This window comes from Musa acuminata, chromosome BXJ3-10 (genome assembly GCF_036884655.1).
Source record: "Musa acuminata AAA Group cultivar baxijiao chromosome BXJ3-10, Cavendish_Baxijiao_AAA, whole genome shotgun sequence".
In the NCBI taxonomy this organism is placed as follows: Eukaryota; Viridiplantae; Streptophyta; class Magnoliopsida; order Zingiberales; family Musaceae; genus Musa; species Musa acuminata.
The window spans coordinates 3,539,357-3,555,761 of record NC_088358.1 but is presented as its reverse complement, the minus strand read 5'-3'; positions in this window follow the sequence as shown (position 1 = coordinate 3,555,761).

The window sequence follows — 16,405 nt, the reverse complement described above, 5'->3', positions numbered from 1 at the left end:
GGCCTCGAGGGACTCGACCAACCATGATGCTCGGTTAAGTCAACACCTTCGTTACAAGATGAGTCTGATTTGATGATATACCCTCGAGGGACTCGACCAAGCATACCACGCCCTTAGGTCACCGGTGACATCTCTATGTCGTAAGCAAGATAGCGAATTGCGATATAGGTGAGTCTCGAGGGACTCGACCAACTCAACCTATACCGGGAATCGGTTCCTACTTATAACGATGGAAGGCCACGTGGGTCAATCTAATTGCCTCACGTTTACCGACTTAATATTATAGAGAGATGTTTCTATGATTTGGTCTCCTAATATGACATGTCACACATATACACATTTAATATATATCTATATCGCATGTAAATATATATACATATCTAGTATGTGTATAAATAATCATACCAAATGATCATGGACCACAACCTAATGTGATTAGGCCCGAGCCAGTAGGCCTAATCACTCACATCAAGATCTATGTGTGCAATGGTACATCTCTATGCCCTATGATCGTCCATCTCGTCCTCGTCGGTTACGTTGACATCTTGATGCATCTTCATGCATCGCGATCATCCGTCTCGTGGGTCCCGCTATCGCATCCACGCTCCCGCTGTGCCTCCTCATGTGATTACAACTTAATCATAGGCACGCAGGCCCGACAATAAATGAGAAATATAATGGAGGCTCGTAGACCTCAATAATAATAATCACAAGTACACACATCACACGGTCCATGATCATCCGTCTATACATCATACATCATATGTATAAATAATCATCATCATGTAGTACTACTAGAAAATAATAAAAATAATAATTAACTAAACATTTTAATTAATTATTATTTTCTGAAATCAGGGATATATAGGGAATTTCTTAATTCCTAAGGGTATTTTCATAATTTGGACAAAAGACAGAAACTGGAATTTCTCAAATTCACAGGGGCAAAACTATCTTTTTGCCCAAAACCCTAATTCCCTCTTACTGCTGCCGTTGCCGCCACCCTGCTGGCAGCGGCCTATGCAGCGGGGCGAGGGTTGCTTTGAAGTGGAGAGGGAGAGGAAATAGGAAAGGCAAGCAAAGGCTCTAGCCTATGAGGCTCTGAATCTCTCCTATTTATAGAAGTCCCCTGTCAAACCCTAATGGGTCCTCACCTAGTGGGTATTGGATCTGCATCCAATAAGACAAGGGCTCCGTCGGATATCTCATATCCGAACCTCTACTCATCGCAATGCCTACCATATGTGTGTGACCCTCTAGGCCCAATATCGAGCTGGCCGTGAGTCATACCTATCAGAACTCCTTCTAACTCTGTGAATTATTATCTCTGTAATAATTCACTTGACTCATCGACTACGGACGTACTAGGCCACTACGCCGTAGTTCCTAGACGATACAAGGGAATCTAATCCATTGGACCTGTCTGTTCTCAGTTACCATGTACCTATAGTCCCTCATCCATCTAATATCCCAGAGACCGTATATCAAGCATGGTACTGTCAGACCCATACAGTTTCTACTCGAGTCTCGCTCTAATCGGATTCTCCCGGAGAACTCTTTCTCTCTCAACCCGAATGACCCTGGCCAGGGATTTGTCTGAGCAAGAACACATGGGTAATTCCTCTCATGACGCCGAGAGTGGATGATCTTCTATCGACACTCAATAGCCCTCGTAAGGTCGACTACCACTCCCAATGACCAGCTATACTAGATCTGGGATAGCCAAACCTATAAGTCTGGTATTAAAGAGTGGAGCACTCATTCAGGACATCCTTGGTGTCTCAAGTCTAAGGACTAGATACACCACTAGGACTACGGAATCGCTGTCTGATAATAAGGCATTATCAACCATCCAGCATTCCGTAAGCGGATCAATCAGTGAACTCATTCTCCAATGAGCACTTGTACTGTATCCCTAGTGTCCCTACACGAGTAGCTATGAGACCAACTGCATCCATCATATGGACGAGTATATAGCACACCAGTCTGTCCGGTTATCACGATGTCCCTTTCGTGTAACCTATGACCGGGATTATTTAGGATATGTGTTTAAAGGTGAATCGATCTCATTATCGTGATCTCATCACGATCCGATTCCAATTGCACAAATCCAAGGACATCACAATATATTTACACATATGCAATAGTTATAAAGTCATATACGCCAAAATATAATAAACAAAAAGATTCTGTATCAAGTCACACGTGCCATCACTCATGTAATTGGCTTGTTGGGCACTTATGACTAGTAGTACCATCAGACCTAGGTGGTGGTACCGCCCAGCACTACCCCCCAGGCAGTGGTACCGCTAGACTTGGGCGGTGGTACCACCCAAGACAGTGTCAGTGTCAAATTGACACTAGGCGGTGGTACCGCCCATGCTCGGGGAACCCAGGATGAGAAAGTTTTAGGCTCTAAGTTTGAATAAACTAGAAGCCTATAAATACCCCTCTTATCCCTGGTTAAAAACACATAAGCATAGAGAGTCTAAAAGCAAAGAAATACTACTGCAATCTCTTTAGAAATTCCCTCATCTTAGTCTAAGTATTAGAATTCTGTTTAAGAGAGGAGAGTGAGTGCTTGTAAGGGTTATCTCCTAAACCCGGTAAAAGGAGAAGAGGAGTATAAAAGGTGGTTGGCCTTCGCCTATTGAAGGAAGGCCTCTAGTGGACGCCGGTGATCTCGTTGGAGGAGGAAGCCGAAAGTGGATGTAGGTCACGTTGACCGAACCACTCTAAAATCTGATTTGCGTTTTATTTGTGCAATTTATCTTTACTGCAAACCTCTTTAGTTGCTTACTGCATTCAATACATTTACAAACGGGTTTCAAGTTAAGATCTTTACGAAAAGGTTTTCGTTGGAACCGGTTTTTATCACAACGAAGTTTTTGAAGACGTGATTTGTCCACTGCACTAATTCACCCCCCCTCTTAGTGCCAACTCTTGATCCTAACACCCCTATCTATATTCCATACTTGAGAAAAGATATTCTTGAATTCAAGGCCTTTGAATTCAAGAAACAAATTGATAAGATAAGTTCATTAAACATATCAATCATGATTCCTATCATGATCTAACATTCTCAAAATACGATGCCAAGTATTTCTCAAAATGATGTCAAGGCATGACATCCATTTTTAAGTATGATATTTCAAATATAAAAGATGACAGAGATAGCAATTCATCATTCTATGGCAAGATATTAATTATAAAATAGCAAGTTAAGTTCTAGATATCTTATCATAATGAAAGAAATTTATCAAGCAAACATTTCAAGTATATATGATGAAATACATTGCATATATTTGTTATCAATTTACCATATTTTGGTATTATTTCTCCCCCTTTGTCATCAACAGAAAGGAGAACAATTCAACAATGCAAGTGTGGTAAAAAAAATCAAGCAAGTTTCACACTCAAAAGTTCTCATCATTAAATGTTATCAACATTAAAGCGACAGATTACAACAACTTCTCCCCCTTTGTCATCTATTTTGCATGAAGAAGAGGAAAGAAGGTAATTAGGGAATCCATTAAGAACTAAATTTGTGAAATAATTTGAATTAAGTAAACAAAAATGATAAATAAGTTTTCATTAAAAACATGCTTTCATTTTGACAAAGAGAAGGGATTCATGAAAAAGATCGAGATATCCATATGAAATCAAATCCTCACGAAATATTTCACACACATGCTTTCATTATCACACACGAGAAAGGATTCGTTAAAACATGCTTTCATTATCACACATGAAAATTCATCTTTTAAGGATTAAGATATCCATTGGAATTCCTTCAATTTTCATGAGAGATGCATTTGTTAATGACTTCCATATATCAAACATCAAGATATGTATAAACACATCATGCATTTATAAAATGTTTCGTCATAGCCTTTCATCATTACTTGCAATGAGGTAATATCATTAGTGCTTGTAGCACTCAAAAGTTAAGAATCCGATGATTAAAACTTCTCAATATTCAATAGAGATCATAATCATCATAGAAATTTTCAGCATCAAAGTAAACACGATATTGCATCATTGTATTATATCATGCTCATCATTTAAAGAGATCACAACATCATAGAACCTTTTAGCATCAAAGCGCAGAATTCCAACATCAAAGTAAACATTTTATTATCATGAAGCACACAACCTTATTTGTTGAATCTCGGATTTTGATGATAAAATCAATTGATGGGTTAATTGATCTAATCCATATTATTGAGTTAAGTGTGCAGGATTAACTACGATAACCAGAAAACACAAAGCAAGAATACCGGAGTCAAGATCGATGGACGTTTAAGAGTCCGAAGAATCGTCGGAGATGCTGCCGGAACCAACCGAGAAAAAATCGGGAACCTATCGGAATTTTCGGAAGTTCGCCGAAGAGATCGTCAGAGGTTCATAGAGATCACCGAGAAGGCTCGGCTACTCGTTAAAGTCATCACAAGATCAGGAGCTTGCAGGGAGTCCGTCGGAAGAAGTTCATCGGAAAGCTCGCCGGAACAAGACTCGACGTTCATGGTTGAAAACTTGCTAAGGATGTTTTTTTTGTTATGTAGTTCACTTGTAATTAGGATTAGGATTAAGAGATAATCCTATATCCTGGTTAGGGGCCAACTGGGCCCAAAGTCAGATTTGGTTTGGGCTAAAATTAAGCCAAACCAGTGAATCGGAGAGCCAGGCAGTGGCACCGCCTGGCTGGGCTGTAGCACCGCCCAGCACCCGAGAGCTGGGCGGTGACACCTCTTGGGCTGGGCGGTTGCACCGTCCAGCACCCGAGCGCTGGGCTGTGGCACCGCTTGGTTGGGCGGTGGCACCGCCAGCATCGGGAACATAAGAGAATTCAAATTTTTTGGAGCCCAAATTTGAATCCTCTTGAGGCCTATAAATACCCCTCAAGTCTCAGCTGAGAACACAACTTTTTGAGCAGCAAGTGATTGAGAGAAAAGTCTTAGAAGAGTCTTTGCCTTTCTTGTTTTTAATTTGCTAGTGTTCACCTCCTTCTTTCTTGCTGAAAATCTGTAAGAGAGTGAACCGCTTGTAAAAGTTGTAAGAGGCGTATTTACCCTTCCCTTTCAAGTGATTTGCTAGTGGAAGGTGGGAGCCTCATCGAAGAGGGGCCTCGCAAGTGGATGTAGGTCACTTGACCGAACCACTTTAAAAACGGCGTAATCTCTGGTTTGCATTTCATTACTGCTATTTACATTACTGCAAACCCTCTTACTTGCTTTATTTCCTCATTACATTTACTGCACAACTTTGCGAATATGCTTCAAGTTAAGCACTTCCGATTCCGATTTTTATCGTACGAAAGATTTGTCGAAACCAACGTTTTAAGCCACTGCACTAATTCACCCCCCCCTCTTAGTGCTGCTCCGATCCTAACAATTGGTATCAGAGCAAGGCTCACTCTCATATTTGGTTTAATACCCACGATAGATGGCTTACTCCGGCATGCATGAGGATCATTCTATCACACGTCCACCCTTGTTTAATGGGTCAGATTATACTTATTGGAAGACTCGGATGAGGATCTTCCTCATTTCTATGGATTTCGAGCTTTCGACTATTGTTGAAAACGGATTTCAAAAATCTTCTCTTCCGATGAGCGAATGGAATGAATCGGAGAAGAAAGTTTTTGCTTTAAATGCAAAGGCTATGAATGCCTTGTTTTGTGCACTAGACAAAAATGAATTTAATCATGTTTCAATTTGTGATTCGGCTTTTGATATTTGGAGAACTCTTGAGGTCACTCATGAAGGCACTAGCCGAGTGAAAGAGTCCAAAATCAACATCCTTGTGCACTCTTACGAACTTTTCCGAATGAAACCAAGTGAGTCCATCAGAGTCATGTACACCCGGTTCACGGATGTCATCAATGGATTCAAAGCTCTTGGTAAAGATTTTACTAACTTTGAACTAGTAACTAAAATCTTAAGATCCCTCCCTAAAAGTTGGGATCCAAAAGTTACGGCCATTCAAGAGGCCAAAGACCTTAAAACATTCCCTCTTGAAGAACTCATTGGGTCTCTAATGACCTACGAAATGACATGTCAAGCTCATAACGAGCTCGAGAACCCCCTTCCAAAGAACAGGAAAGATATGACACTCAAATCACAAGAAAACCACTTGAAAGGGACATCAAGTGATGAGGACAGTGACAATGACATTGCACTTTTGACTCAAAAATTTAAAAAATATTTAAGAAAGAACAATTTTAAAAATAATACAAAAAATAAATTTAAACAAAAGAAGGACCAAGTGATTTGCTATGAATGCAAAAAACCGGGACACTACAAGAACGATTGTCCTCAAGCCAAAAAGAGAACATCAAAGAAGAAGGCGCTCAAGGCAACGTGGGATGATTCAAGCGCGTTCGAAGAAGAGGAGTCCAACACCGAGCAAGTTGCTCATTACGCGCTAATGGCTTTAGGAGAAGAGGCATGTGATTTATTTAATGAAGATTTATCTTTTGAAGAACTCTCTATCGCTTTTCATGAATTATTTGATGAATGTAGAACTGTTAGCAAGAAGTTAAGTATCTTAAAGAAAGAGCATGCTTTGCTACAAGATAAGTTTGATAGTGTTCAAACTCCTCCATGCTCTATGTGTGAGCATTTAGAAGCAATAAAAAATAAAAATTTGCTTCTTAAAGAAACCTTAAACAAGTTTAAGGTGATGGGGATATAAAGAGGAATAACCTTTGTATATGAACAAATGCTAGAAGACCATAATACGCAGCGGAATAAAATGGAAACACAATCAAACAGAACACCAAGATATACGTGGAAAACCCCTTCAATGTGAAGGGTAAAAACCACAGGGCAAACTAGAGATAATCCACTATGAGAATAATGAATATACAAATCTCAATCTCTTGCCCAAAACCCTAGCAACAACCACAAGAGAATAACTGGGATACAAGGATCACGTCACTGCCCACAATATCTAAAACCTCCCCAAGTAATCACAGCAAGAGTCTACTATAGATTTGATCTAACCTGAGATGAGAACACTGCTAGATGAATGAGAACAATATCTCTGCGTTGTCCTTGTCTTCTTCCCTTTCTTTTCCCTTGTTTTTCTGCCTTGTTCTTCTCTCTTTGTTGCTACGAGGATGTCAACGTTGCTGCCAATGTTGCTGCCTTTTTCTGCCTCTTTTCTGCATCTAAAACGTAGCCCCCACACCCCCCTTATATTGATCTAGGGTTAGGTCAAAAGGGTGTGGGTTGTGGGCTGATAAAGCCTACCATGGGCTGAACCCACTTTAGGCTGCCAGCCCAACAACCTCCCCCTTCAGCCCATAAGGGAGGCTGTCCCATGACTCCTCAATGTGAAGCCATGCCGACCAACTGTCGGCATATCTCCTGTCTTTCTTTTGGTAAGGTCTTCGTCAACATGTCTGCTCCGTTGTCATCTGTATGAATTTTCTAAAGCTGCAACTGCTTCTCTTCAAATACATTTCGAATCCAGTGGTATCTGACATCTATATGCTTTGACTTGGAATGAAACATTGGGTTCTTACACAAATGGATGGCACTCTGGCTATCACAATGCACCACATAATTTTCTTGTCTCAGCCCCAATTTTTGTAAGAATTCATTTATCCATAACATTTCTTTGCATACCTCTATAGCAGCAATATATTCTGCTTCTGTGGTGGAGAGAGCAATATACCTTTGCAACTTGGATTGCCATGACACAGCTCCCCCTGCAAAAGTAAGTACATAACCTGAAGTGGACTTCCTCGTATCTATATCTCTTGCCATATCTGCATATATGTAACCTGTCAACATAGGTGGTCCACCTCCAAAGCTTAAACAAATCTTAGAGCTCCCTCTGAGATATCTAAAAATCCACTTCACTGCTGCCCAGTGCTCTTTGCCTGGATTTGCAAGAAATCTGCTAGTAACACCCACTGCATATGCGATGTCTGGCCTCATACATACCATTGCATACATTAAACTTCCAACTGCTGAAGCATAAGGAACCTTTTGTATTTTCTCCTTCTCCTCATCACTTGACGGACTCTGTTCTGAGCACAACTTGAAGTGACTTGCAAGAGGAGAACCAACTGGTTTTGCATTGCTCATACTGAATCTTTCCAATACCTTCTCGATGTATTTCTTCTGTGACAACCAAATCTTCTTATTTTTCCTATCACGAGAAATCTGCATGCCTAGTATTTGCTTTGCTGGCCCCATGTCCTTCATTGCAAAAGACTCACTCAGTTCCTTCTTCAACCTGTCAATTTTAGACATATCTTTCCCAAGAATAAGCATGTCATCAACATAAAGTAAGAGAATAATAAAATCCTCACCAAACCATTTGATGTACACATAATGATATGAAGTCGTTCGTTTGTATCCATTTTCTGTCATAAATGAATCAAACTTTCTGTACCACTGTCTTGGAGCTTGCTTTAGCCCATACAAGCTCTTCTTCAACTTGCAGACAAAATTATCTTTACCTTTAACTTTGAAGCCTTCTGGTTGCTCCATATAAATTTCCTCCTCCAAATCACCATGAAGGAAAGCTATCTTCACATCTAACTGCTCAACCTCTAAGTCCTGGCTAGCAGCAATACCAAGAGCAACACGAATAGAAGACATTTTAACAACAGGAGAAAATATCTCTTCAAAGTCAATACCTTTCTTTTGACCAAAGCCTTTCACAACCAATCTAGCTTTGTACTTTGGTTGAGAACAATATTCTTGAGTCTTCAACCGAAAAACCCACTTGTTCTTCAAGGCCTTCATTCCATTTGGTAGCAGCACCAAATCATAAGTGTGGTTCTTCTGAAGAGCATCCATCTCTTCCTTCATAGCAACTAACCACTTCTCTTTCTGCTCACTCTCAACTGCTTCCTGGTAACTCTCCGGTTCACCTGCATCAGTAAGCATCACATACTCATCTGTAGAGTATCTTCTGGAAGGTTGACGTTGTCTAGAAGATCTTTTCAACTAAGGTTCTGCGGGAACTTGCTCTCCTACTTCTTCTTGCTCAACATGTCCTACAGGTAAATCAACATCAGGCTCTACACTATTTTCCTGCACATCTCCCCCATCACCCTGATATACTGGAGGAATAACTGGGTCACAATCTGCTAATCCTTCTGCAGAAGTCTTAGATGGTGCCTTCTTCTTCAAATCCTCAAAGGTTTGATCCTCAAAGAAGACCACATCTCTGCTCCTGAACACCTTCTGCTTTTCTGGATCCCAAAGCCTGTAATCAAACTGATCATGTGAGTAACCAAGAAAAATACATTCTTTAGACTTACCATCCAGCTTGGACCTCTCATTATCTGGAACATGTGCAAATGCACGACAACCAAACACTCTCAAATGCCTGTAGGAAACATCTTTCCCTGACCATACATGCTCTGCAACATCACCATCTAGGGTTGTACATGGTGATAAGTTGATCACATCAACTGCAGTCCTCAAAGCCTCATCCCAAAACCTTTTGGGTAGCTTGGTTTATGAAAGCATACATCTGATCTTTTCCATGATGGTGCGGTTCATCCTCTCTGCAATTGCATTATGCTGAGGTGTACCAGGAACTGTCATCTCATGTTGGATCCCATGTGACTTGTAATAGTCATTAAACAATCCCGTATACTCACCACCATTATCTGATCTTATGCATTTCAATTTCCTTTCGGTCTCCCTTTCAACCCTGGCATGAAACTCTTTGAAGACATTAATAACCTGATCTTTGGTCTTCAAAGTATAAGCCCAAACTTTCCTGGAAAAATCATCTATAAAAGTGACAAAATAAAGTGCACCACTTATACCAAGAACATCAACAGATCCACCAAGAGTTTTTGTCCTCAAAGGACCATATACATCTGTATAAACACGGTCTAAGGCATGCATTTTTCTAGACAAACCAACACTAGCAAATGAAACTCTATGTTGTTTACCAGCCAAACAATCAATACAAGGGTTCAGATGTATACCTCTAAGATCTGGTAATACCTCTCTCTTGGAAAGAGCTTGCAGCCCCTTCTCGCTCATGTGTCCCAATCGCCTATGCCACAACTCCATACTGAAGTCTTTCTCTGTAGCATTTAACTGCTCACCATAAGCTTTAGCCTGCAACCTGTACAAAGTATGACATTTCTTTCCACTAGCTATAACAAGAGAACCCTTACTGAGCTTCCATTGCCCTCTGTGAAATCTGCTTTTATACTCTTCATCATCTAGTCTTCCAACTAAAATTAAATTCAGCCTCAAGTCAACCACATGCCTCACATCCTTAAGTACCAACTTGCAGCCAAGGTTGGTCTTTAAATGGATATCACCAATGCCAATGATGTCTGATGTGCCATAGTTGTCCATCTTGACAACACCAAAGTTTCCAGACCTATATGTAGCAAAAAACTCTTTCCGAGGTGTAGCATGATAAGAAGCACCAGTGTCAATCACCCACTCAAGATCCTGACATACACAAGAAAAAATATCATCAGAAGGAGACAAAATCAAATAATCACCACCCTGCACTATAGTTGTAGTATTATCCTTTGACTCTGTAGACTCCACTTCTTTTCCCTTTTTCTTGTTCTTCTTAGGTTGCTTACATTGGTTCTTGTAATGTCCTTTCTCACCACAGTTATAGCAAACAATATCTTTTCTTGATCTTGACTTGCTCCTACCCATACGTGAACTGCTTCTAGACTTTGACCTTCCTCTGTTCTCTGAGATAAGTGCCTGTGAATCATTCTGAGATGTTGCCGAACTCTTTCTTCTCAACTCCTCATTCAACAAACTGCTTGTTACTTGACTCATAGTGACAATACCATCTAGCGCAGAATTACTAAGGGAAACCACTAGTGTCTCCCAACTTTCTGGTAATGAATTGAGAAGTAACAATGCCTGCAACTCATCATCAAGAGACATTTTCATAGAGGATAACTGGTTAGTAATACTCTGCATTTCATTCAAATGCTCAGCAATAGAAGCACCCTCTCTATATTTTAGGTTCACAAGTTTTCTGATCAAAAAAGCTTTGTTGCCAGATGTTTTTCTTTCATAGAGACTTTCTAATTTTTTCCAAAGAGAATATGCAGAAATTTCAGTAGAAACATGGTGAAAGACACTATCATCAAGCCATTATCTAATAAACCCAATTGTTTTTCGATCTAACCTCTTCCACTCATCATCTGTCATAGTTGTAGGTTTTGCACTATCCCTTTGCAAAGGTCCATACAAATCTTTGCAATACAAGAGATCTTCCATTCTTGGTTTTCATATCATCCAATTATTTCCATTCAAACTAATCATGCGAGAAACATTACTGGCCTCCATGTTCAAATATAAAAATTAAATCACCAAAACCCCGCTCTGATACTAGTTGATGGGGATATAAAGAAGAATAACCTTTGTATAGGAATAAATACTAGAAGACCATAATACACAGCAAAACCCTAGCAACAACCACAAGAGAATAACTGGGATACAAGGATCACGTCACTGCCCACAATATCTAAAACCTCCCAAGTAATCATAGCAAAAGCTTACTGTAGATTTGATCTAACCTGAGATGAGAACACTGCTAGATGATTGTGAACAGTCTCTCTACATTATCATTGTCTTCTTCCCTTTCTTTCTCTTCCTTTTCTGCCTTGTTCTCCTTCTTCTCTTTGGAATCTCGTGGCTCCAAAGATCTGCCTCATTGCTGCCTTTTTATAGCTTTAATCTGCCTCTAAAACGTAGCCACCACACCCCCTAATCTTAATTAGGGTTAGGTTAAGAGGGGGTGTGGGCTGTGGGCTGATAAAGCCCACATGGGCTGAATATGGGCCATCAGCCCAACAACCAAGTGATCTTGAATAATCATAAACTTTTGTATAAAACTCAAAGATATATAAGATGAAATACATATCAAATTCTAACTTAAAATAGAATCATTTAGAGGTTAAACTACTCTCCTAATTTGACTACTAACACCAATTATGTTTTGTTAAAACTGGGTTAGAATAATCTAAACATATAAACCTCATATCTTAGTATACAAAAGTGGTATTTACCTAATTCTAAATCTTATAAGATCCTAAAAGAATTTTTTTTAATATATCAAAAGGATATAATCTAATTATATATCTAAGAGAGTTACTTTAGATCAAATAGAATCCCATTTCAAAAAATAGGGGATTCTAAATATCTCATAGTAGGGTAATTATAATTGAATGCAATGATCATAGATTAAAGTTATACTAGAGGTTTTAGAATTACAAGATATTCATACAAAATATATCTAAAAATCATAGATAAATTTGAAGTTTAGATTAATTAAAAGTAGTTAAAAGTATTAGTCTATAATTTATAAAACTGAAACCCTAAATATAACAAGAGAAGAATTAGGTTTTTCTTACCTCAATCTTCCTTAGAGCTAGGGTTTCTTAGCTTCCATAAGAAAAGCTAAAAGAATGGCTAAAGAAGAAGAGGAAAGGTTATATGTTATCAGGTTGGTAAAGAGGATGATGCTGAAATAAATTAAAGGTGCTAAGAGATTATCTTGAGATCTAGGATTCAATCTCATTCTCCTCATTTAAAGTTTTTTTTTCAAAGTTATCGCAACCTTAATTAAATATAATTTGGTTTGACAAAGGTGACATTTTTTTGTTTAAAATCATCCTTCAATCTGATTTGTGTATCTTAACATTTAATATAATACTCCTCTTTGATTTACATCTTCATTTAATTTTTAATTACACTATCCATGCCTAAGTAGCTTATGATCCTCCACATATATAATATTTAAAACCTAAAGTTCTTTGTGTTAATCATGGTCAAATTCATTCAAGCCTTGTGATTCACTTAAAACCGATTACAATTCAACCATAACTTCTAATCAATATATACATACTTATTATCATAACTTAACTTCATATTTAAGTCCACCAGTATTTTTTGATTTATTATACTATACTTAACATAAACATTAATGCTTATGTATGCTCAATTAATATTTTGTAAAACAGTGAGAATTATATTTTTTTGTAAAGTATATGCTTCAATCTTAAAAGCCAAAAATATAAGCATATCATTTATCATATTTATAAAACATAAATATCATAAATCATATGATGAAGTGAGGATAACATATATATTATTTATATTTCTATTGTCATACTAGTTATAGTTCAAAGTGTCTAAAATATAAGGCACTACAAGAATTTTATATGCTAATTCTTGCCACAAAGTAGTGATGTAGTGGAGACTCTTATGGGGCCGACTATTTCAAAAAAGCATTGGTTCATTCATTGAAGATGTGTAGCTATATAGTATCAATATAATATCAATCCCGGTAAGGGAAAGTAATACACTCATTTTTTATTATAAATTAAAATTGATATTAATGATGTTATGATAAGAAAGGCCTATTTATATTTTTTTACAATTAAGTGGTTGTTACAATTTGGAGGGTTTACACTCAATTTAAGAATGATTATGATCTGTGTACTTTCATAAATGGTAACATCGAGTAGTTATGAATATAGTTGGTTAACGTTTATCTTGATTCACTCAAAAGTCTACAATAGATTATCATATAGACAACTAGAGAAACATATATATGTTCACTATAATATGCGGCTAAGATTACAGTGTATCAATATAGATAAGGGGCCATAGGAATTAGGGACTGATCATTTTGACCTCCAATAGTATAACAAGGATTCACAATTAATATTGGAATTGGTCAAAGCAACGAAGAACTAAGGAGATCCTTTACTTAATGAAACAGGAGATCCTCCATGTCTTTATTATTTTATTACCAAAGTAATAGAAGAGGAGGAACAATATCTCCCAATAGAAGAAAAATCGACCTCAATCAAGATATAGTGGAAAGAGTTAGATAATCTCAAATTATATTACTTAGGCACAAGGAAGAAAGTAACATTAGCCAATAATTAAAAAGAATTAAGTTTGACGATGAAATATCTACTCAAGTGTGACTTAAAGAACCATTAGAAAGAATTCTAGCAATTTGACAATCATGGTAAAGCGACGGCCAAATCTGTCGTTAGATATTTGCAGCCTCTTAAGTGTGAGCCTAATGATATATGGGCAGGGTGGCAATGTTTTTGAATCTTTCAGTTTGGCCGCACATTAATATTTTTTTATTGAAAGCTACTATTGTTACAGCCTCGATAGGCTTGTTGCACTTGGAATTAGAGTCAATCCTGTTTGTGTTTGTTGTAATCGCTTCCATGAAACTATTGAACAACTTTTCCTTCAATGCCACTTATGCCAAATATATGTGGGAGTTGGTCTCTAATTTTGATTGTTGGATAGATGGAGAGTGGCTTAGTCAGGGTCGACAGCTCGGATATATTGGCATGAAACGTGTTAGGGCCCTTATTGCTTCGGTCCTATAGTTTCTTTGGAAGAAATTATTTTCTAACAGATATACAAATCCTTGGCCCTTCGTTTGTAGGATTGTTGCTATATTTCATTCTAACGTGCTCACTAACTAGCCTGGTAGAGTAAACAAGATAGATCAAATCCTTATCAAATGGACTCCACCTACTGAGAGGATCACAATTAGTTGAGGGTTGTGGATTTATTCTGAGATAATTCTTTGTGGGTGGAGGAAATAGACGAGTAGCAATGCTTCATAGTGTGAAGCATAGGCAATTCTGAATGGGATGCAAAGGACTCTAGCATTGCGAGTTACAAGACTAGCAACGGATACTGATTCTCAAACTTTTGTGGATATTTTAATAATTGACTCAGTGCCAGCTTGGAACATTTCTATTGTGATCAATAATATTTTATTCCTTACAAAGCATTTTTTGGATTCTGTTCATTTAATATATCTGAAGGGATGGAAATCATCCAACTAATTGATTTGCCAACTTTGCTAGAAACTCAAGTCTTGATTGTACTTGGCAGGGAGATTTTTTTAATTTATAGTGATATGAATGGAGTTGGGTGCATTAGAGGTGGCTGATTTTTTTTATTTATAACATCTTATTTTCTTTGCAAAAAATAAAAACTTATGACCAACAAAACCATATTTAAAATATATGGATGGAATATTTTCATATGAAATAATTTTAAAATTATTGGAATGAGATTTTTCAATCCAAATACTTGAAAGGAATTGAGAGATCTATTTCAACACATGCATGAACATATCTTCCTCGTTTAAGAACGATTATATAACCTCAATGCACGTCCTATAATACAACTAATTTGAAAAAATAAATATATTTCTTATTTTAATACTCTATTGAGAAATCCAATAATTATATCCACTAAAATTGTTCCAATATGACCTAAAATTTTGGATGTCAAAGTATCAAATGGAGAGCAATCTTCTGAAATATTATGGTCACTTAATAATAGATGGAGAATTCTTTCTTGAAAAATCTATAAATAACAACAACAATTTGGGATTAGCTTCATTAATCTTTTACCACTACTAAGATCTATAAAAAAACTATATGTTTAGCTAAGTTAAAGTTAAGGATAATTAAATATTTATTTATAATTTCTATTAAGATCTTTTCAGGACTTCCTTCCTCTACCGCTCCTTATATCACTAATAGTATTCATCTTACTTCTTCTAACCGTTACATTTATACAAGTATATGTCAATATCATCTTAAATATTCTCTTTTATTTTATCCTCTATCTAAATTATATCTAAATATTTTCAAAAGATATAGACTGAAAATAAGGAGCCACCTTCCCTAATCTACACTCCCTAAAAAAATATTTTAAAAAATCAACCAGGACACATATGCTATAACAAAGTTTCCATGGATTCTCACATTGTATCAATTTGTAAAGGGTTCCTAATCCAATCCTAATAGCAATCTGACTGAGAATACTAGGTTGAATCAATTTTAACAGTAAAACCTAAGCAATTGAATTCATGTGGGAGCAGCTTCTTTCTTTTCCTTCAAGTGTGGGAAATTTTCTCCCCATGCAATCAAGAACAAGGCTTACTCGACATTGCGTGCTCTATAAAACAAGCTTACTCGACATTTTGGAAGACAAGGAAGACAGACTTGAGAGTTTTTAACTCTTTTCCACAAAGAGGTTTCTGGGATGTGTATTATGAAGATCAAGAGGAAGGCTAGGAGGATGTAGAAGGAAAGCCCTAGGGTTTAGGCAAGGTATGCCGAACCATTGTTGCACTGTTATGGCTCTTATTATTGTTGTTCAATTTTCTTATTGTTTTATTTTGTCTTAGATATCATATATATTACTTCACGATTAATTTGACATTATAATTATATTCTTGATTGCAATTTTCAGAAGGGAGATCAGAAATTAATCCATATCCAATTTAATCCCGGGTGGATCCAAGGACAGCACCACTGGGCTAACCAATATTAACATATCAATTTATCTTGTGAGCTCTGGATCACCTGCTTTGGCAT